The sequence below is a fragment of the Euprymna scolopes genome, chromosome 42 (assembly GCF_053919585.1).
Source record: "Euprymna scolopes isolate OS-2025 chromosome 42, ASM5391958v1, whole genome shotgun sequence".
Classification (NCBI taxonomy): Eukaryota; Metazoa; Mollusca; class Cephalopoda; order Sepiida; family Sepiolidae; genus Euprymna; species Euprymna scolopes.
This window is the reverse complement of record NC_136523.1, coordinates 63681612-63705251: the sequence shown is the minus strand read 5'-3', so window position 1 is coordinate 63705251 and position 23640 is coordinate 63681612.

Genomic DNA, 23640 nt, shown 5'->3' with positions numbered 1-23640 from the left:
TGCCCAGCAGCTGCAAGAAGAATGAATAGAGCAAAATCATCTACTGTACCATTGCTTTATTGACACTGTGAACAGGTCAACTATTTAGAAGGTTCTATCAAAGTTGAATTGTTCTGAAGAATTGGCGAATCGGATTTGTTTCTTCCATAATGGTATAACAGCGAGAGCAATTCTGAATGGAAATCTTTCTGTCGAAAATGGAGTAAAGCATGGCGACATTTCTGCACCCACATTATTCACCATCAAGTTTGCAATAGTTTTTATTGCATTAGTAAAAGTTATTCAATCTTAGCAAACTATCGACACGCACAAAAATCTCTTCTCTGTTGACAAAAGAGCTTCTCTATATGGATGCTTGCAACATCATAAAACACCCCGTCGATAAGTTGCAACATATCATTCTTTTTACACGTGGATATGGATTTTTTGCTGCATAGATAAACCTCACAAAGACCACAACTAAGCCCCTGGATATCCTATATATTATGAATAAATGAGAAAATGTAGATTCGGTTGTATGAATAAATGAGAAAATGCTGATTTGTTTGTGTGTTTTAGTAGCACGATTTCAGAAATTTGTACCTTTGATAATGAGATCTCATTACGTATTGAAAAAGCTTCTGGCACACCTTCTCGACTTGAGAAACTTGTCTGGTCTCAATATATCAGATTGGAAAGTAAGATCGTGGTTTATGACGGCTCTTTCGTAAGAACTCCACATAAACATCAGATAAGGACACTTGGATGCTTTCACTAGTTATGCCTGAGACAACTATTAGGTATCACATGGCAGTACTACATCTCATATGAAACTGTGTATAAAAGATACTAATTTCCTAGTATCAAATCCATGATCAGGAAGAACCGTCTTTGCTGAGCAGGGCATAGTGTTCGAATGGATGAGACACAGCTGTTTTATGGTGAAATGTAGAATGGTAAAAGAAATGTAAATCCAAGAAACGATATAAGGATTCAATTAAGTTGGTTTCAGTTAGACAAGTGTTTTTCGCGAAAGCTTGTCAATAGGGGGGGGCATAGATTGGAGATCAGACGAGCATTTGCCATAAAAATAACGATAGAGAAGAGACGGCTAGTAACGTATATTCTGTGGGAAAGGGATTGAAGAGAAGAGAAAAAGACATCTCCTACTAGGTTGCGGTAGGTTTTACACTCTGTCAAGGCAAGATAGGTGGCTTCGAGTAGCTCCTGCCCAGATATGGCAACAATACTTCATCGTAAGACGTACTTGAATCTTACAGAGGTAGAGAATTCCAAGACACCAAGAAAGTGAGATATCTACTGGAGCGGTAGAATGATCCCACCATTTTCCCAACAACCTTAGCAACAGATTTGATGTATGTGTTCCAGTTCAGATCAGAAGTGAAGGTCAGATTCAAAAGCTTGTCAAAACATGGAGTCTCCCTAAAACGAGGTATATTCATTTCAATTGGTGCTAGACGGGTGTCAGAGTGTTGATAATAGAAAAATAGAAACTTGGTTTTAAATGCATTAAAATTAACCAACCACCTCTTTCCCCATTGCACCATATGATTAAGATCAGAAAAGAGAGAATCAGATAGATCTTTGTCATTTACGACCTTTGAAGTGTTACTTTTATTTATCTTAGTTTAACACACGAGACGATTGCCGACCATTCACGAAACGCGGCTAGCAAAAACAGCAACGAAGAGAATAAAAAACATCTCATGTAAAAAAATTTAAATTCTTATTGAAAATTGTACATTAAAAAAGTTTTTGTTTCATTTTCTTTTTGATCCAACGACGTTTCTAAAGTTTCTATTTGTTTTATCGTGTTAGAACATATTATATGTTCTCGTGTAAGAATATATTATAGGCACAGCCAAAACGGAAGGAGGAAGAAAGTGTTTTTTGACGGAGTTTCTCTTTAAAATCTACCAAAATTCAAGTAATCATCAAATCCGTACGAAATTTCACCAATTATTAAATTAAGAATGAACCTTATAACGGTGTACTAGTTTTTTTCATAATCGAAATTTATATATCTATTGGCTTCTTGAACAAAATATATTATATTGTGGGGAGGATGAGGATTGTAGATAAAACAAAGAAAACAACAAAAACAATCGCGCACGTATAAGATTTTAAGGTTGAAAATTCGAATTTTGAATGTGTTTAATTTTTCATCTTTTGTGTTTGAAGTGTGAAATTAGCGGAATATGCTAATTATAATTACTATCTTTCAGATTAGCAAACAAAATTATATATTTTCATTATTTCTAAAAGTATTACTTTTAAATCTTTAAAAAATAAATGAATACTTTTCTTTTAGTGAAACCACTGTAATCTGTGTGATACATTTTTATTTACTGTAACCTGTGTGTGATACATTTTTATTTACTGTAACTTATGTGTGATACATTTTTATTTACTGTAACTTATGTGTGATACATTTTTATTTACTGTAACCTGTGTGTGATACATTTTTATTTACTGTAACCTGTGTGTGATACATTTTTATTTACTGTAACCTGTGTGTGATACATTTTTATCACTGTAACCTGTGTGATACATTTTTATTCACTGTAACATGCGTGTGATACACTTTTATTCACTGTACCGAGTGTGATATTTTATTTACTCTAACCTGTGTATAATATATTTTTATGCACTGTAACCCGTGTGTGATACATTTTCGTTCACTGTAACCTGTGTGTGATGTATTTTTATTCACGGTAACCTGTGTGTGATATTCTGCCAATCTGAAACTTATGCTTAAATAGAATTTGTACTGCTTATAAAATTTTACTTCATCTCGTGCTATACACAGTAAGTGAAAACCATGAACAAATTCTGAAGTTATAAAGCAATTTACGAATAAACGTTTTTCCCCAAAATGACTGGTACTTATAAACAATGGTTTTAACGTGGATTTCAGTACTTACGGAGTCAGTCGCAAGTATCAACGGAAAATGCTAAATCAGTCATTTAACTTAATCCTAACACTTCCTATGTTTAGTGTCATTTGTTTTTGACATTTTGTCACAGCATTCAAATATTTCAAGGACTGGCTATAAATTTTCCGTTGATACTCATAACTGACCACATAAACAATGGAATCCTCTGGATACACACTCCTCACAATTACTTATTACTTAATTCCCAAAAGGATCGATAAAGCTTAAGAATTAATTTAATTTTTGTTAGTTTTGATCTTTCATACAATTAAAACTAATAAGTTACAACCACATAAAAAGTAAATAAGTTTTTTAATACAGTATCCAACCCCACCATTGCATTAAACTTTATATTTTTCGATTAGTTAAACTTTGATGTTATGTTTTCAGATTTTCAGAAACAGCTGCGCGTTAGTCGATTTTCAAATTGCATTTGAAATTTACATAACAACAATTAACTGACGTTTTTGTTTCGGAAGTAAATAATACGTTAAAATTGATACTAATAACATCTCTAAAACAATAGTTTTTAAAAAATATCTTTTAGATTCCAGACAATATTTTCTCAATGTTTCGACCGATTTAGTCATCAAACTCTTTTCAAACCCGGAAATTTATATTTAAAACTGAATCTTTTATTTTATCTTAGATTTCTTTCTGTCATCTACGAGGGGCGTGCGATAAGTAATGCCCCTGACCCACTTCCAGTTGTCTGATCTAGGTGAAACTTTGCATGTGCAATGATTTATATCTCTACGGGTTATGAGGCAAATTACAGCTCTGAACTAATTGTGGTTTCTGTTTTACGGGTGTTTGAACTGAGTCAGGTGTGAAATGAAGCCCGTTGAATGTCAAGCAGTGATCCGGTTTTTGTATTTGAAAGGACGCACACCACAGGAAACTTTTGATGAAATGAAAGAAACTTATGGTGATAATGCCCCATCATATGACCTTGTAAAACGCTGGCACCGTGAATTCAAACATGACCGGAAGTTTGTGGAAACAGCTCCCAGACCTGGTCGCCCCCTTCTGCCATTGAGGAGGCATCTGTCCGTCAAGTTGAGGCTACCATTTTGGAAGATCGGCGCATTACTATTCGCCAAATAGCCCAAGATGTCAAGATTAGTACAGGGTCTGTGGAAACTATCATTTATGACCATTTGCATATGCATAAGGTGTCTGCCAGATGGATTGCCAGGTTGCTCACATCATTCCAGAAGCGAGAACATGTCAAGTGCTCGAGGATGAAATTGGAGATGTGCCAAGAAGATAAGTCAAAGTTTTTCAAAAGACTGATTACACAGGATGAAACCTGGGTCCATCACTATGATCCAGAGACCAAAGCCCAGTCAATGCAGTGGAAGCGCTTGGACTCACCACCTCCAAAGAAGGCAAGGGTGCAGCCCTCCGCTGGCAAGGTCATGCTCATAGTCCTCTGAGACCAGGACGGAGTAGTGATGACAGATTTCCTGGCAAAGGGTACCACAATTACAGGAGCCTATTATGCTTCACTTTTGAGGAAATTAAGGGAAGCTATCAAAATCAAGAGGCGGCGCATGATCAACAAAGGTACCCTCCTCCTGCAGGACAATGCTCCGGTCCACAACTCGCATGTCGCCAGATCAGAAGCACGGGCGTGTGGTTATGATATCCTCTCCCATCCTCCCTACTCTCCTGGCCTTGCACTCATCATTTTCACCTCTTCCCAGCCATGATGTTGTTTTTAAAATGAAAGCGTTTCCCAGATGATGCAGCCTTGATTTCTAAAGTCACATCGTGGTTGGAGGACCAACCTGGGGTGTTCTACAAAAACGATCTCCAGAGCTGCATCAAACGATGGGAGAAATGCATAACTCTGGGTGGTTCCTGTGTAGAGAAAGACTAATAACTGTGCCAAGTTTCGTTGCTCTACTGCCATGAGAAGTGGGTCAGGGGCATTAATTATTGCACGCCCCTCGTATGACCATGTAGAATTCTTAAGTATTTTTTATTTTATTCTTATTTTTAGATAGTACTGCTTATGAGTATTGGACTTTTAATTTGCATAAACATGGCACTTAAAAATGGCTACCACAAATCACCGTTATTCGTTGCGTTTGAGAAACAGTTTCTATTTAGAATTCGACAAGATGCATTTAAAGAAGGAAGGTGCGAGGTTACATTGGCCGAGGCGTTGCAGAATTAACATCCAATAATAATAATAATAATAATAATAATAATAATAATAATAATAATAATAATAGAATAATTCGAATATTACAAATAATCCTCATTAAATAAAAATGTTGACATTCGATTTTAATAGGAAACAAGCTTTGGGCTAGGAGCAAAGTGTAGCATCTATTTTGATATTAAAATTCTTTTTTTAAATACAATCCTTCTAGACAGAGGCATTTTTTATTTTTGTTCTAATCTAGAGTGCCCTTTTTATAGAACTGCATTTCTCTCCACATTAAAAACTGACCTTATCTCTAACAATATCCTCGTGGAGAGGCAAGTAAATAAGAACAAATATATGCAAGTGATAAAGGAAAGAATGGGATGAACATGCTAATGATTAAACAAAAGAATCTGCTTATAAATTTCAGGAGAAAAACAAACTAAAACAAAACAAAAAAAAAAAAACAAATGCTGGAAAACCTGAGAAATAAAGTCACTTTTTCGCGCTTAAATTCGTTTCGTGTTCAAATCTTCACTTTCTGAAAATTAAAAAGAACTACAGGATTGAGCGATAAATTTGTCGCACTAAAATACTTTAGCTTTATTTTAAAACTTTTATTGAAAAAATCAATTCAGGTAACGACAACTGTAGTAGAGCTGACATCTATTCAATGTAGCCGCCTTCAGCCTCAACCATCGCCTCGATATGGGTCCGGAACTGAGAGCATTCCCTTTCCACAAGCGCCGGCGGAGGCTCTGCGAATACTCGGCAGATGGTGGCGATCAGGCTGGCTTTGGTGTTGTGGGAGGTCAGGTTGGTGATGTTCTCGATGTATGACCAAACGAAGTAGTCCAGTGGGTTCAGGTAGGGGAGGAGGAAGGTCAGTAAGAGAAGGGTACAAAGTCGTATCACTCCTTCTGAAGCCGGCGCGGAGTTCTGCTGCCACACCCACGGTCTGCCAGCAGCCACCTGATTTGCACCAGGTGATCACCACACTCTTCATTACATCCAGGTACACTTTGGTGTTAACTTTCAAACCGAGTTCGAAGATGTGAGGTGGCATGATGTGGCTCTCACTTGAAACCACACCAAAGACCATAACCGTGGCTGGAAACTTTATTGAGTTGAACATTCAGTTTTCACATTAGTTGTTAGAGTTAAACGGCAATATCTATGTATGCAAAGACACCGCCACATTTGTACGTACGTTATCACTACCCGTCTTTTTATTAAAAAATGACCTTAAAATAGAAAAAGTAACTCTGATTTCACGAATGTCGAATGTGAAACTTACTTGATGTTAAGGCGAAGCTGAAAGTGTGGTATTTATTAAAACAACAACAACATCGTACAATAATATCGTGTGGTTTGTGTTCTTTCCTAATGAATATGAATATATAGATTTTGGGGATAAACAGTCATATTTAGATTTATTTTAAAACTGCATTAGTTAGATAAGTATGTTTTGGTTTGAACGAAGATGTTAAAATTCTATCGTGCGGCCTGCGTTTGCGCAGAACATCCATAAAATGAAAATATGTTAGAAAATCCTTTTAATTAGCAATATAGAAAAGATGAACGATACGACTGTGGAATTTTCGCGAACCTCTCTAGTAGTAACAATAGTAAAAGAGTTAAAACTCAAAAGATGCGTAAAAAAAGTCAAAAGCGGCATATAAGAGTGAAAGTAAATAAGAGAGACTTGATCGAATTGCGAAAGAAAAATAAATTCAAAAAACAAAATGGTGGCAAGGGAAGGAGCACATCCAAAGGAAATAATCAGAGTTGACGAAGTAAAAAGTAATAAAGATCATATAAAAAATTCTGCTAAAAAACAAACATGATTCTTAAAAAACTCTTGCAATCATATTGTCATTTTAATTCATTTTAACGACAAGCAACTAAAACAAACAAGCAAAAAATTATTTTGCTTGCTATGTAGGATCGGTGTTAATTGCTCTAATTAATTAAGAACAATTAATTTATTCAAGTCTTTTTTCGGACTTGCTGAGTTATTTGTACTTATTCGCCCAATTTTACCCACTTGAACTAATGCACTCGTCTGACTACAAAATCTCCATTTATGGCTACTATTTCTTTCCTTTCGTCTTTGTTTCTGCACTGTTTTCTTTCGAGTGTGTGACAGTAACCTAATTCCAGAGTAGAAATATGAAAAACTTCTACCTAAAACAATATTGAAAAAGAAAAATGTAGTTTGCCTGAAACATTGCTGATAAAAAAAGAATGATAACAACGCAGAAAAATCGAAATGGTAAAATAAAGTATGAAATATAATATTTACTAATTGATCCAAATAATAATATTTGACTAAAACTATTCGACTGTTTCCGCTTTATATAAATATTAAAAAATTAACCGAAATAAACAAAATAAATGAAAATTATTAAATAGCAACAATTTTAAACGACATAAATATTGATAAAATCCTACACCATGCCGGATTTTTGAAAATTAATATTTAACAATGATTTACTAATTTGATATGAGAAATATGTTTTAAAATATGTTACTTAAATACTTCGTCTTCGATTGTTTTATTCACACCTTCTTTCACCATTCCGAGTTTTCTGCCTGCTTGCTATGCAGAAAATTCGAGAAATAAAAAGACTTACTCCCTTAATTAGGACGAATACCTTCAGTAAGCTTACTATGTTCGTTAAACGAATATTTTCTTCTTCCGTCCTATATCTGTCTTGGCGGCCATATTGTTAAAGGTGACAAATAAAAGTTAAACATAACGATATAGTTATATATTGCCACACCGATGAGACTTCGTTAAGATGAAACATATCTATATCGTAAATAAAATATTTATTATAAATAGTTATTTATCTAACAATAACAATATATATATATGTATATATATATATATATATATATATATATATATAGAGAGAGAGAGAGAGAGAGAGAGAGAAGAGAGAGAGAGCGATAGAAAAAGAAAAAATAGAGAATTTACCTCTAAACTCTGCAAAATGTAGTCATTAGCTATCTGCCCATTGCCCGTCCTCGCTCGGACCTCAACCCTCAACATGGTCGCTAATAAAACGAATGTTGCTACAGTTGTGGGCAACTCTTTTACACATTAGTGTACTGAGGTGATGAATAAAATAAGGATGAGTGGATGATTCATTTGTAAGTTACAATCTTCTGTAAGTTTAAGGTTCAATTTCCAGTGCGGGCGACATTCAAAAGACCATTGCAAATTACTTAGGACTTCTATCCACTCATGCTTGACGAAACGAAAGCATGCTACCCTCGTAGGTGAAATAAAGGGTTCCGTTTGAAATTCCGTATAGATTCGCAAGTTCGGGAGAAAAATTCCCGAATTGGACAAGACACATCTGAAAAAAAAAGGCCAGGGCTAATATCGACCGAAAGGTTGTAAAAATCACATTTAAGATGGGGACAGTAGTCCGAAGAATGCAAATAATATTAAAATCAGGAGGGTGAACTAAGGATCATTTAAAACCCTTACAGCAAACGCTTTCCACCCTCTTTAAACCTAGCCACCCAAGCAATCTTTATCTTCAAAATATATCGTACTCCTGATTAGCAACCAGGATGATTACGGGATTCTGCACGCGTGCCTACAAAGAACAGCTCCAAAGATTAAACTTGTCTTTATTTGAGTGACGGGCGGACATCATTCAGGCATTCAGCATCATAAAAGGGAATTTAAATCTGCTTTTTAAATCCTAACGCCAGTCACCATTGACACCTCACATAAAAGAAACCCTACCGTTACTACTTTTTTTTCAATAGAACAAACGCATCATTCTATATGTTTCTGATCCCTGAAACAGCCTCCCAGAAATGGTCTTTATGATTCTTATCACATTGAGGTTTAAAGTTACCATGGTCAAACATTCAGACAGTATTTAATGCACTATCTTTTTTTTACATGACTTTCTCGAATATTTTTAAGAGAAGAATTGATTAGAATTGATATTGACATTGGTGGACACCTTAAAATTTTCTATCCAGCTGTGTTATTCTCTATTATCGAACGTTTGTCGTTAAACATTCATAATATTGACAATATTATGTTGCCCGAAAGTCCACAGTATGTTTTTATATTTTAGGTAGGATTTATAAAATAAATTAAATTATTATGGTATTATTTGATTATGAAAGTATTTTTTTATCATGCTATCTACTAAAAACTTATAAAACTAAAACTAATCTTATTATGGTAAAACCCTCCAAGAAATTCCAACAAAATAAAACGAACAGCCTGAATATGCTGCTGACATTGCACATAGAAACACCTACTTGAATAGCTTTAAACGCAATAAATGTTTTGAAAGTAAAGTCGCATTTAAAACGACCAGCAATTCAATGCAATAGAAAACGCAAGAAAGTCATATGCTCAGTTCATCAAATCCAAAATAGAACAAAAGCTTGGTTCTCATGAGTTTTGGCGAAAAACAGAATCCTGACCATCATTAACGAGGTGGTTTCGTCAGCATCTGACAAAGTCAAACTCTTTGCTAAGAACTGTGCAGCAAACTCAATCCTGTGAAATTAGAGCCACTTACTTCCTGAATTTCCTCCCGAGACCGACAATAATCTGTTGATAATGTTGCCACACTCATAAACAACTTTGATGCCAAAAAAAAAAAAAAAAAAAACAAAACTGGTACTGACAATATTCCAGTCATAGTACTAAAATGCTGCAATCAGAACTAGCACTAATTCTTGCAAAGCTGCTCAATCAGTTCCCAAATGGGAAATGCTTTCCAACACCTTGATAAACCTCATTAGCCTAATATTTAAAAGGAGCAAAGATCGGTATTTTGTATCTCAGCACAGAAGAATTAGTTTTCTGTGTGTCATGAGGCAAGTTGTTTGAATCCGTGTTAAATAGAGCAATTGTCAACCACCTCAGCAGAAACAATTTACTTGGTGCAAGATTTGCAGCTGATGTACTGATTGTAATTTCATATCAATGAATCTATCGACAGGTGTTTCTTCTTTAGAGCAATAGCTCTGGACACATTCTATGATAACGTTTGGCATAATGGTCTAGTACACAAGATTTCCAGCTATGGAATATCTGAAAATGTTTTCTCAACGTATTTATTCTAGGTTTATACAAGAGATTGTTGGTTGACAGAAGTCCGAAGTTCAAAGTATCAAGAATCTCGGACCCAACGCTCTTTTTTTTGTTTTCATTAATGATCTCTAAAATCACATTCCAAGCGCATTCATCGGCACATACGAAAACAGGACTACTATTTATGGCAACACTTTCAAGGCAAACGACGACTACGATCTCTCTAAGTCTCTCTCCTCCGATCATGAGCACGTGGGGCAATAGGTCAATACGTGTCGAGTTAATTATAACGCATTCAAAACTAAGCTTCTATCTTTTCATCACCAACGCTCTAATCTCCAATTGGCTCCAATTCACATGAATAGCTTCTCGTCTCAACGACAAGCTTCTGGGACTAACCCTAAACTCCTTACTTGATATGGAAGACCCATATAAAATCTGTTGCAAATCTGTTTTTCAGGAAAAATGGGTGCATCATTCTGCCTCTTCACTCCCGACGACAAGAGCCGAATACGTGCCACATCTAGGAAAGAGCTGCTCCAAGTATCTATCTTGCCTTGATAGAGTTCGAAACCTAGTAAGTGATGCTCTTTTCGTCTCCCTGTACACTTTTTATTAGAGAAGAAATGTTGCGAGCCGTATTTGCTCTATCGTTATTTTCATGGAAAGTGCTTGTCTAGTATCCTCCTGCTAAGCATTAACAAAAAGCACTTGTCTAGCTCCAACCACTATCAACAATTACCCTACTCTCTATCTGGGCCTAAGTATAACAGCAAATTTCACGGACAAAGTTTCTTTCTTAGAACCGCCTGTAGAACTCTGTACTACAGGCCTGTTTTCCAACTGACTACAACTCGGTCGTCTTCAAGTCAAATGTAAACAAGTTCTTGTTGAGTTGTGCCATCAAATAATCAAATTCTACTAAATTCCAACAACTAACGATCGCTATGCTTTTGTCTCAGTGAGCATCTTACACTGATTAACAATTATCTTTAAGTGGGTCCCTTGTAAAAATATTGCTTTAATTTCTATGTATAAAATTGTTGGATGTTAATAGCTTCCAAAAACTTTCAATCTATTGCGTTTTTTACCCGCCACTTGTTTTACCATATTTTATCAAATTCCAATCGCTAGAGAATTCCGTTTGGTATGTATTTTCAAACTGATATTTTAGAATTTCGAATAGGAATCATTATTTTATATAAATTTAATATAAAATTATCACTGATTTTTTTTACCATCACCAGTGATTTTACCATCACCAGTGATTTTACCATTACCATTACATTAAAATTTTTAATTTTTAAAATGTATTTTTTACAATAGTAACAATATATATGTTTTTACATTGAAAAAAAGGTCTGTTTTATCGATCAATTTTTAGATGTTTTCTTTACTTTTTTATTTTATTTAGTGATTGATTTTCTAAATAATTTCCACGATTCTAAATTCGTGCAAGTGATGCATGTAAGTTTTTGTTTAACTAAAGCTCCGAATTTGTGTATTAATTCTGAAGAAGACCACACACACACACACACACACATATATATATATATATATATATATATATATATATATATATATATATATATACTAGCTGTACCCTACCACGCGTTGCTGTGGCGTAAATGGTGTAAATCAACTAAAAATGCATGTGTCTGATATGTTTAATTTTCCAATACTTGTGGATACACAATATTCTTGGTGGCTCCTGATTCAGTGTAAATGAAGAGATTGCCTTGTTTGCCGACTCTAGGACATATAATTTCCCATGTGAAAAGCAATCAGTGTGTAAATATAAGCCGCACAATTCTAAAGATTGTCCCTGTGTTTTGTTGATCGTGGTAGCAAATGCCAGTCTAATTGTGAATTGCAATCTCTTGAATTGAAATGGCATGTCATAGGACTGTGGAATCAGGACATCCTCACCTTTGAAAAGCCCCGTAAAAATTGTGGCTTCTATTAGGTTATTCATTATTTTTTTTTTTACTGAAAGACGTGTGCCATTACAAAGCTTGGGCTGGTCAATATTTTGCAACAGGATGATTGGCACGCCAGTTTTCAATTGTAGTACATGAGGTGGAATCCCTGGCAAATCTAGCAAATTCAAAAATTCTGTTGGATAGTTGACTGCTTCGTATTCTTCAAAAAAAGTGTCGACAGAGTTGTATGTGACTAACTCACCAGGAATGTTCAACTGAATAGTACTGTTGAGTTCATGAACATCTTTGTTTTTGGGTGCAAGAATGGCTCGTTCACTCAGCCAACTGGGGTCCTTATAGCCAAATTGGATGTTCGCAAAAACTTTTTTTAATCAAGTCTTCTTTTGTTGTCACTAAATTACAGAATTTTTGTGGCAATAAAATTCGCCCTGAAGTCACATTAGCCGGCACTTTTCCATCCCCAATTTTCAGTAATCGATTTGAAAATAACTGCTGAGTGATCTTTTGCTGCTGGACACGCATATTTCTAGTCAAGTGGAATGTTCTCACATGTCGCCAGAAAGTGGAATATTTGAGGCAAGCGTGTATTTCATCTGCTGGTGTTGATCGAGGAATTATAGGTAGCGTTTGCCTGAAATCTCCAGCTAGCAATAATACTGCATTTCCAAAGAGTCAGTCATTTTCACGCAAGTTATGCAATGATCGATCCAGAGACTCCAGTGATTTTTTGTGTGCCATTGTGCATTCATCCCAAACAATAAGTTTCCATTTCTGCAATAACTTTCTCATACTCGATGTTTTGGAAATGTTGCACATTGGAGTTTCCATAAATTGCATATTCAATAGTAGTTTTAAAGCTGAATGAGCAGTTATTCCACCTGGTAGTAATGTTGCTGCTATTCCAGATGATGCAAGAGGCTATGTCATAATGTGATCGAATGGTTGCCAAAATTAATTTAATTATGAAGGTTTTACCAGTTCTTCCTGGCGCATCTTAGGAAAAATTTCTCCCACCCTATTATTGATAGTCCGCATTACTTTGTTGTAAATTTCTTTTTACTCAGGAGTTAGATTTTTAATATTCGAAAGAATGTACAATAAAAGATCATCTGTGTTTTAAGTTTGTTCCCGACGCAATTCTACATCAAACAAAGTCGCAGCAGATCGATTCGATGACGTCAATCCCAATTGACTGAGAACTTTGTTTGCAATTTCTAAGCACAAATTTTCAATCCGTATCAATACCTCATTATAAATTTCTGCTGTAAAATCCAGGTGGGTATTTGCAGTTTCAATGCGTCTTTGATGCAAAATATCTTCGCCCATGTGTGATTTATATTTCTCCCATAACTCTACTGGAGATGAAGGGGAGCAAGTTGTCAATATGATGGCAAACAATGTACGAATTTGAATTGGATGCGATGTGTTACATGCATCATTAATGCATTCATCCCCGTGCCCGTCATTCTCCAATAAATAAGGAGCTTGACATGCACTGCGAAAAGTTACATGTGTTACACCATTGACAATTTTAAGTGCTGGAAAGACGTTGGACCAGAGACATTTACCAACAGCATGCGAAGAAAAAAAACATTCATCTTGTTTGGGATGAGTAGTATACAGTCGGCCTATTGTTTTTTCTTTGAATATTCCAGGGTGTCCGTCTACTCTATCTCCTCGTTTGCGTCGTTCAAATAATTTTCTACTCCTATTCCATGTGTAATACATGGGCACTTCCGAATAGAGCAGTGTTGATGCAAAGGCGTCATTTTGACATAACGTGAAAAAAGCCGTTAATGTTGTCGCCGGGGGATTAAGAGCTATCTGTTGCACATTTGAAAATGTAAAGTAAACGCGTTGTCCATTTTCTTAATGTACTAATAAGTGAAAAATAGTTGGACTTCGTTCATGTATGGGAAATGAAAGAATTCGCCATACAGCTTCATTACTGCTTATGTATCTTCCAGCTTGAAACTGTGCAATTTCATTGATATGTATGTTTGCATTTCTATCATTTCCTTGAGTTTATAACCCAAAACTCCCATATCGCTGCCTTTATTCACATACTTGCAAATGTATTTGATGGACTTAACTGAGTTACAGTATTCCACATTAATGTGCGATTTGTATGCTTTTGATAGCAAAGGTGAATATGGAACAACCCACCATTTATCGACTTCAATGTCACCATTGCGCATTTATATGATTGCTAATTTGTATGATTGCTAATTTATATGATTGCTAATTTGTATGATTGCTAATTTGTATGATTGCTAATTTGTATGATTGCTACCGCCATTTTCTATTGATCTTCTCCTGTATAAATGATAATCCGTCATTTCCTGTAACTGTCTCTGATAGTAATGCCCGAGGATATCGCTTAGAGCATTTTCCATCTTTCATACATGGTGAATTTGGATTTAATATACCACAAGGTCCATGTATCATATGTTTGTTACAACTTTATGCAAATCTTTATCAATGCCAGCTTCAGGTATTTCAGTACCTATTACATTATCGATTTGATCTGGACTGATTTGGTTATAGAGTCAGATTAGTATGTGTGAGTGTGTTAATCCTCTCTTTTGCCACTCCACTGAATACATCCAGCAGCACACAGACCCAAAGACTTTATGCTTGGCAATGAAATCTATTAGCGATTTCAGCTTTTGTGTGAAAACACGTGTTGTAATATCATGCTTATCCACTGATTATTGTCCAGAAAGTAATAGTTGCTGTATATCATCTCAAGCAGGGTTGCATGTGAATGTAAAGTACAGGTCAGGGCGGCCATACTGACGAATATAAGCAAAAACTGAGTGTACTCATGCATAAGACGTGGACTACCTAAATATGAAGATGGCAACGTTTGTTGCATTACCATCGATATGAACTTCATCTCGCAAATGAACATATTCTCCAGAGCGAAGTTTGGACTAATTCAAACGTATGAATAGCAAACTTTCAGATTCAATTTTTGCGTACATGTCGTAGAAGTGTAGAAGCGTACATGTAGAAGTGTAAGCCATGTTTAGTTTCAGAACAGTTTCCGATGGTTCGTTGTTCTAAACAAGTATTGAGAGGTGATTGGTTTGCAGTAGACAGAACAGTTTCCGATGGTTCGTTGTTACACACAAGTCCTGAGAGGTGACTTGTTTGTAGTAGACAGTTCCACAGAGCAAAATATTCTTACCGTGTCGAGACGGAAACAACATGCGAAATTGCTACAGAAAAGGTTTAATATTTATGGAGAAATTCTGGTTTCTGATTGGTTGGTAGCAGAACGTGAATTAATTCGATTCGTCAGTTCCTAGCAGCATCGTTTATAAATAGAATCGCCCGACTGTGTAGGATCATACCCCATTATGAATAAAAAAATATCGCAACATCTACGATATATTGGCGGAACAATTGGTAGCATTTCAGAATGTGATTAGTTTCATTTTCCCGAATCATTAATCGGTATGAATTATAGTTCATTGCGCTGCATTTTTTTATTTGTTTCCTCACCAGTTACTGGATTTATCATTGAAATGATATCCATCAGCACCATCCCAGAAAATAATTGGATATTGCAGAGCATCATAGCATCGATGAGTTTCTACAATGTTTGTCAACTGATCATTTCTCCTATGAAGGACAATATCCTTCGGTTGAATTTGATCTCCAACTATAACAATTGCCACCTCATCTATAGTTGGAGCATTGAATCTTCGCACGTGTTCTCCAGTAGGAGCTTTGTCAGCAAGAATAACAATATTGTGTATCAGATGGCATCATTTCAATTGCAGTTTTGAATAAACGCACTAAATTGTTTTTATTATGAAGCAGGTCTTGCAGTTCGGAAACAATGGACCTTCTTGTGTCAATTGAAATTCCACAGCGTGCATTCAGTTCATCATTTTTATCACCGATGAAATACAGTTGTAGAAATCTATGATGACCATCTGGGCAGGGAAGCAGAGATTCAACTTTATGGTAAATTTGTCCCTTTACTTTAAAAGTTGGCATAATTTGTAAAGAAAAAGCAGGAAGCAAAAAAACATGTGGAGTTTTGATAACGTTCGAGGTTTTATGTTTATTTTTATTTTGTTTGTTTATTGGTTTTGTTTTGGTTTTATTTTGCTTTGTTTTGTTTTATTTTTCATTTGTTTTATTTACCTTATTTTAATTTTAATTTTAATTTTAATTTTATCCTTGCGTAGTTCTAGTTATTGCCTAGTTTCAGTGCGTGTGTGTGAGTAAAATAAAACGAATAGGATATATCCGCTTCTGAATATCTGTATTAACGTGTGTGTGTGTGTGTGTGTGTGTGTGTATGTGTCTGTGTGTGAGTGTGTGTATACATGTATGTGTGTGGATGGGTGTAGATTAAAAGACACCGGTCAGTACTCAGTGACCATAAGAAATGTTTTTAATTTACGGACTGCAAGACAAAAATACTAAATTCTCAAGTATCTTATGCCATAAAAACCAAAAGATGAGATAGATAAAAAGAAAGGGAAATAAAAAAGATGTTTATTATCTTCAAAGACCTCACTTGTCCTCCCCCCGCTTATAACTCCCACCCAGGTTACATTCTAACTTTGTAAACGAAATAAGAAAATGTTTTTGTTTGAAATATCAGTTCTCGACGGTAATTCTTGGCTTGAAGACGTAATCCCCCAACGCGGGTGATTACAGAAACATGTATGCACATATGTAGCCATTAATGTTTGTATAAATAAATTTAATATACCTGCTCTGTTCACTCATTGAGCACTCTTTGGTAGACACATGTTGTTTCATTGGATGTACTTCTAGGAAACTAAACTCTACTGGCTATATATATATATATATATATATATATATATATATATATATATATATATATATATATATATATATATATATTCTAATGCTTTATTTTGTTAATACAACAGAAACTGGCAGACGAGCAGAGCTCGTTAACGTCATTGCTTGACTTGTGTAGCCTATACGCGAAATGCCTTACATTTTAAACATAAAATGAGAAATAAACCACAAAAAGTCTAAAAAAGCGAATACAAGTCAGAAAATTAAAATAGGAAAAATTGCCAAAATTGGTTACTTCCCACATACAAAAATATCTAGAGCTAATACGCTAAAAAGTCAAATTTCGTTACTGCATAATAATATTAAAGCTAATGTTATTATGGCTTGCGTTCTATTCTGTCCAAAAATCTATGATGGTCAAGATGTAATCTTACGTTAGATTTATATAAAAAATTATCTCCTATCCTAAAGACTAAAGTACTGGCTAAAAAGCAAATTCTCTAAAGACATACTCGATAAAGGTACACAGAAAGTAAATTTGGTAAAATTGGTGATAGTCAGAAAGTAAGTTATCATTTTACATTAAATTTATATGGGAAAGCGATCCCATTATAAAATCTAAAATAACAAAACAAAAAGAAACAAACAGAATTCTCTAGCGGCATGATTGATAATTTCACACAGAAAAACTGTGTGTAAAAATGACTAAAATAAGGATAAATACCAAAAAAGTTATAATTTTTTGATAGATGAGGAATTGCTAAGTATTGAAATTCTTTCAAAAAGAAGATATACTTTAGGAAATATATTTTTAGAACTTAAGGAAAATAATTCATTACATCTTTCTTTAGATGTTTAAGAAATGACTGAGTAAGGAAAGCATTGTCTAAAGTTTTCTTAACTGGAATAAGTATTTTTCCCAAAAAGCTAGTGGGAAAAAATATAGTCGTTTCAAGAAGATGAAGCAAAAAAAAAAAAAAAAAAAATAGGCAAATTCAAAATATCGATATACCATACATATTACTATTTAAGCACTATTTTGAATATTCCACAAAATAACTATATATGTTTGATATTATTCGATTTTATTTGTGGTTAGCTGCAGTCCAATTATTGGGGTAACGTTGCTTAAATTCTGTGATATCATAACACGCGATGCATCAACGTGATTATAATGTTTATAGGATTTTCTTTAACTTCATCCATGACTTATTTTTTTTTCAATATTTCTTTCCTCTCTTCGCTCGTAGCACTTTTCCTTTCCTATTAACTCATCTTAATCTTCGTCTAGTTCGCCAACTTATTTATAAATATCTAGTTGTATTTCTCTGCGACGGACAACATCTGCTGTCCTCCCACTTCCTTTAGATCCTCCCCTTCCTTTCACTCCCATTAAATGTTACATTTTTACCACCATGTTTTTGGCATTATATTCTTTGCGTTTACACAGTCTAATGTTACTTTTCGTAGCACTTCGGCTTCATTTTTTTTCTCTAAAATTCTTATTTCCTTTAATAATCTCGTCTGACTAAAATCATTTCTGTTGTAAGAAATAAATCTGACAAAAAATAATCAAGTCTAAATGTCTAGAATTCATTGTAGTTTCATACTTTCTAAATTCTGTCCTCCGATTGTAACTTTCTAAAAGATGGCGCTTACAGTGTATAATCTCTTTTGCTTTCTATAATCTAGAAATATATTTTCTGAACATGTAAATGTCAGCTTGTCATGTTTGATAGTTTAATCAGACAAAAGCTTATTGTTGGAACAAAAATTAAAATTTAAAAATTCATGACAATCTGTCGTACGTAAATATAAGCTATACAGACTTTCTCTGCATAATCGACTATAATAACAATATATATATATGTATATATATATATATATATATATATATATATATATAACTACTTCATTTACTCACATAAAATTAGTATACGAAAGTATAGATTTATGCGTAAACTTTAAGTATTTACTTCAAAAGAGCTCAATACGTAGGTAGAGCTAGTTAGTAATTTATAAAATATATATGGCGATTAAGCTACACTGAATATTCGGCGTTTCATCCACTCTAGGATTCGTCAGGCTTATGCGCGAATTCTGTGGTTGTTTCTTGTTTTTATATGGCCCTCTTCTGTTGAGGATTTTAGGTATCCAATCAGCTTTCTAGTATCCACCGCGCCCCTTCCTATCAGCCAATGGGCATGCATTTTATCGAACAAAGGATCTGTTTTAGAACTAGGTTAGTGGTTTAAGGCAGACATTTTCCTTTTTTTGTATATAAATATACATATGTGTACATACATATATGCACATATATATACATATATATATACATATATGTGTGATCGTTTATGTATATTCATGTTTATCTAATTTATTTATTTGTTTATTTTCTATTGTTTTTGTTAGTTTTAAAGCTATTTTGTATCGCTATCCTAGAGTAAGTTTTATTTTGTGAACACAGTTTTTTGCTATTTCTCTTCTACAGTTTAATAGATTTTGGGGTATATATAACTGTACAGAAGGTCAGAAAAACATTCGTACAGTCGGTTTCAAGCGTAACATAAGGGGGACCAGTTAATGGTAAATAATGTTAGGCTCTCGTTAGCCATAGTGTTTTCTGTGTGAGGAAAATTCAGGATCGCACATAATGTTTATAATGATGTTCATTTTTATTTAACTATAGTTTGTTTGTCTCTATTTTTATATATTTAATTTTATTTTAATATCAATGTTTCAATTTTTTATTTAATATTTTTTAGTGAATATAATGTTTAAATTTATTTTGTCCTATTCGTTCCTAATTGACATGGCTTCCGGTCTTAACCGATTGTTCCTGACCGGTCTAAGAGAGATAATTAATCTATCTTATTAATTCTTTAAACTTTGGTCTTTCTTTTATTTTAATTAAAGGAGGAAACTCATGAATCTTTGCTTTTCTATTTTATTTTATTTTATATATATATATATATATATATATATATATATATATATATATATATATATATATATATAATGAATCTTTGCTTTTCTATTTTCTATATATATATATATATATATATATATATAAACATCTAAACATCTAAGTAAATCGCGATATATCCAGACAGTCGTGTGAGATGGGTCAGTGGTAAGAGGTTTAGGCTCATTACCATGGGGTTCCGATTTCGAATCTCGCTAGATTCAGCCCCTCTGATGAGTCGTAGACGACGAAACACGTCAGTGGATAATTATATATTAAAAATAATATATATACCGCTCGCTATGTGGGGGTACCGGATTGGTTAAAGCGAGAATTATTCCCAACTCGCATATAGGTAAAAATGTACTTTCGTAAATAATTGAATTCGTTCAAAACATATCGCTAAAACCAAAACAAAGAAACATCTCTCTCTCTCGCTCTCTCTCTCGCTCTCTCTCTATATATATATATATACTTTGTTATGTTTTATACGCTTATATTTTTTATTAATCAATCAATATTCCATATGCTGTTATTTTATTTTACTATGTATCTGGGTATGTTTAAATGGTATCAGGTTCTAAGAGATCTTATATAAGCTATTTTTATTTCATTTACTTAATTGTAATGTCTAGGAAATTCGAGTGTATGGTATTCTTTTATATAGCCGTAAAAATTCCGAACTCTTTAATTAAAGAGTTAGGAATTTTTACGGCTATATAAAAGAATACCATACACTCGAATATATAATTAATTAAAAATTGCCTAAATATCTGTTTTCACTTTTGCTAAACTATTTTATGCGTTAATTTGACTGCATTTAGACTAGTCTTGAAGGATTTCCGTTATGTAAGGTCTTCATTTGTTGTTCAGTTTGTAAGGAGCTATTATCTGCTATGTATACAGGCCTTAAGGTTTTCACTGCAGACGTTTAAACAGGTCTTTTGGGGGTCATTTATAGTATTATAATGTGGTATTTTTCCGCATTACAAAGGGGGCACCGTTTTGAGGCTGGTGAGTATGCCGGACTTCTCTCTATGATCTTCCACTTAACGCTGAGTGGTGTTTCGTTGTATTTTAACTGCCATATTCAGGCAGCTAATGCTGTCTTTATCCTTGTTTTTGCCATAAAGGAACTGTTATGCATATAAAATCTCTGCTTTAAAGTCCCTTGTGTCTTACAAGAGTTAGGAACTTTTACAGCTATATAAAAGAGTACCATACTAAATCCGGTTTTAATCCACTTTTGCTGATAATTTCTGGATGGTGCTTCCACTGTGGAAGATCTGCAGCACACACCCACTCATCGGCTACACTTAGAAGATTCTGCTTGTAGGGCTTGTTTTTTTTTGGCCAGATGTCTTTGCCTCCTGCTGCGTAGAACTTTGCTGCTGGTTCTGGGCATTTAGCCTTACTCCTGTTTGCGAATTCTTTTAGCACTTGATTTTGTCGCCACGTGTATCTTCCTTGTGACAGAGCTGTTTTGCATGAGCTCAATACATGTTCAACGGTTTGTTTTTCTTTACAGATGGGGAAAGTAGGGTATTCAGATTTTCCACACTTCACGAGGTTAACATTGAATTTGTAGGAGGTCGTACACATATCCTATGATGAAACTTATTCTGAGCGAGGCCATGTGCCATAAATCATTCCAAATGAGGCTTCTTTGGAGGGCACTTTCCTCAGATGTCCACGGACCTTGTTGACCTTGTTGACTTTGTTGCACGGCTTTCTGGACCCTTGGGTGATCTTCTTCACCATTTCCCTTTTTGCTTTCCTTTTAGTTTTGTGACAACCATTCCACTTTGGATGATCCCAGACCCGGTCTTGGTGTGTCCCATGAACCCCATAATCCTCAAGCGTTTCTTCGCTGATTCGGCAACTTCTATGCTCTTTCATTTCCTGCCTGTTTTTAATTCTGGTTTGACAGATTTCACAAAGCGGTCATTTGGGTCTTCCAGCATACAGCTTTTCCTGTATTTATATTCTTCAAGGGTGGATTTAAAAGGGTGTTTCAGCTTCCCTTGTTGATAGTAAAATACGATGACTATGAGACACGGTGGGACCTAAATCCATTTGCACTTGCTGACCTTTGCCTCGATTGCTTACACTATGCTTGTGCATATGTTGTATATCAGCAGTGGCCATAGGAGCTTTGGAATGAGCATTTGAATTTGCAGACAGCAAATCACAATTCTCGATAGTTTTGAGTCCTTCTTCTACCATTTTTCTGGTCTGTTTCACCTTGTTTGTATCCTTAAGAGAGCTATCGTACAACCTTCCAAGGCTTTTGACCGTTTCATCCGAAACAGTCGAGATGGACTGATTGAAAGTTACTACCTCTGCCATTTTTCCTTTCCCGAGGGACAGGTTTCTGGACTTTTTTGGTTTGAACTTCATCACAGCGTCTACTCAGGACTTTGCGATTGCTGATCTAATTTGTAGAGATGATAGTTGTGTCATCCATAAACGGTTTCAGAGGAGGTTGAGGAGGTATCAGGTACCCATCGCCAAGATCTGCTGGTTCTGCATCACTGGAAGCTGTTTTTAGTATGACTTCCATTGCAAGCACGAAAAGTATTGGGGAAATAACACAGTCCATTGCGATGCCAACGTCGAGGTTGATCTAGTTGGTTGTGTATTCCTTTGTTGAAAATCTTATCAGAAATTCATCAAAGTACTTTTTCAGCATTTCACGAATATTGAGTTGCACATTATATATATATATATATATATATATATATATATATATTCGCTAGTAAATAGTTTCCTGACAAATACATTTGAAAAAGCAATAGCAATTCAGACAAACCTCGCACTTCAATTTATTTCCATAATAATGCGTTCCATTTTCCTTTTTTCCCTTTCTATACCGATTTATATGGTTTTTCTTATTTGTTATAAATTTTTTAGTTTGTGACTTTTCTTAATTTCGTAATCTTTTGAGAGAGTGAGCTAAATCGTATATTATCTTCGTTCTTAGTCAGTGAATATATTTTCTGAACGTGTAAATATCTGTTATGTCTGACAGTCTAATCAGACAAAAGCTCACTGTTGGAACAAAAATTTAAAAATTCATGAAACTCTTTCGTACGTAAATGCAGTCTTTCTCTACATATTTACATACATGTTTACAGAAAAAAATTATGGTGCGTTATAGTCTTGAAAAATAAGACATAGAACGTTACTGTAAGATATACTGTTGTGTCAATTAGAATAATTACTCGATTGTAGTATTAGGTAAATATTAATATATTTTCATCGTATCCTAAAATTTTAGCCTGGATTCACTCCATGATGAAATCATAGTGCAACTGTTTTCACGTCCGATATGTTTAGCATCAAACGAAAGAGATATGACCAATTGTAGTTCTCTTCTACTTGACCGTTCATATACTTGATACATAATCTTGTATATTTTGTTATTTGCATTTAATCATATTTTAAATGTTAATGTTACTGTTAAATGCTAGTTGATTTTCTTCCAACGACTAACGATTGAACGTTTTGTTATTGCAAGGGAAGTAACTCTTTGTGTTGCATGAGAGGTCTGTCCCCTTCTCCTGTAAGTGGGAAGACATACTAGATATGTAAAAATGATATTAGGTTAGAATCGAATCCTGTAGGCAAGTGTTAAAGATAATGGAAAATGGAATGTTAGAAATTCAGTCCATTGTTAATTCTATTAGAAATAGTTAAATATTGTTAATTCTATTAGAAATAGTTAAATATTGTTAATTCTATTAGAAATAGTTAAATAT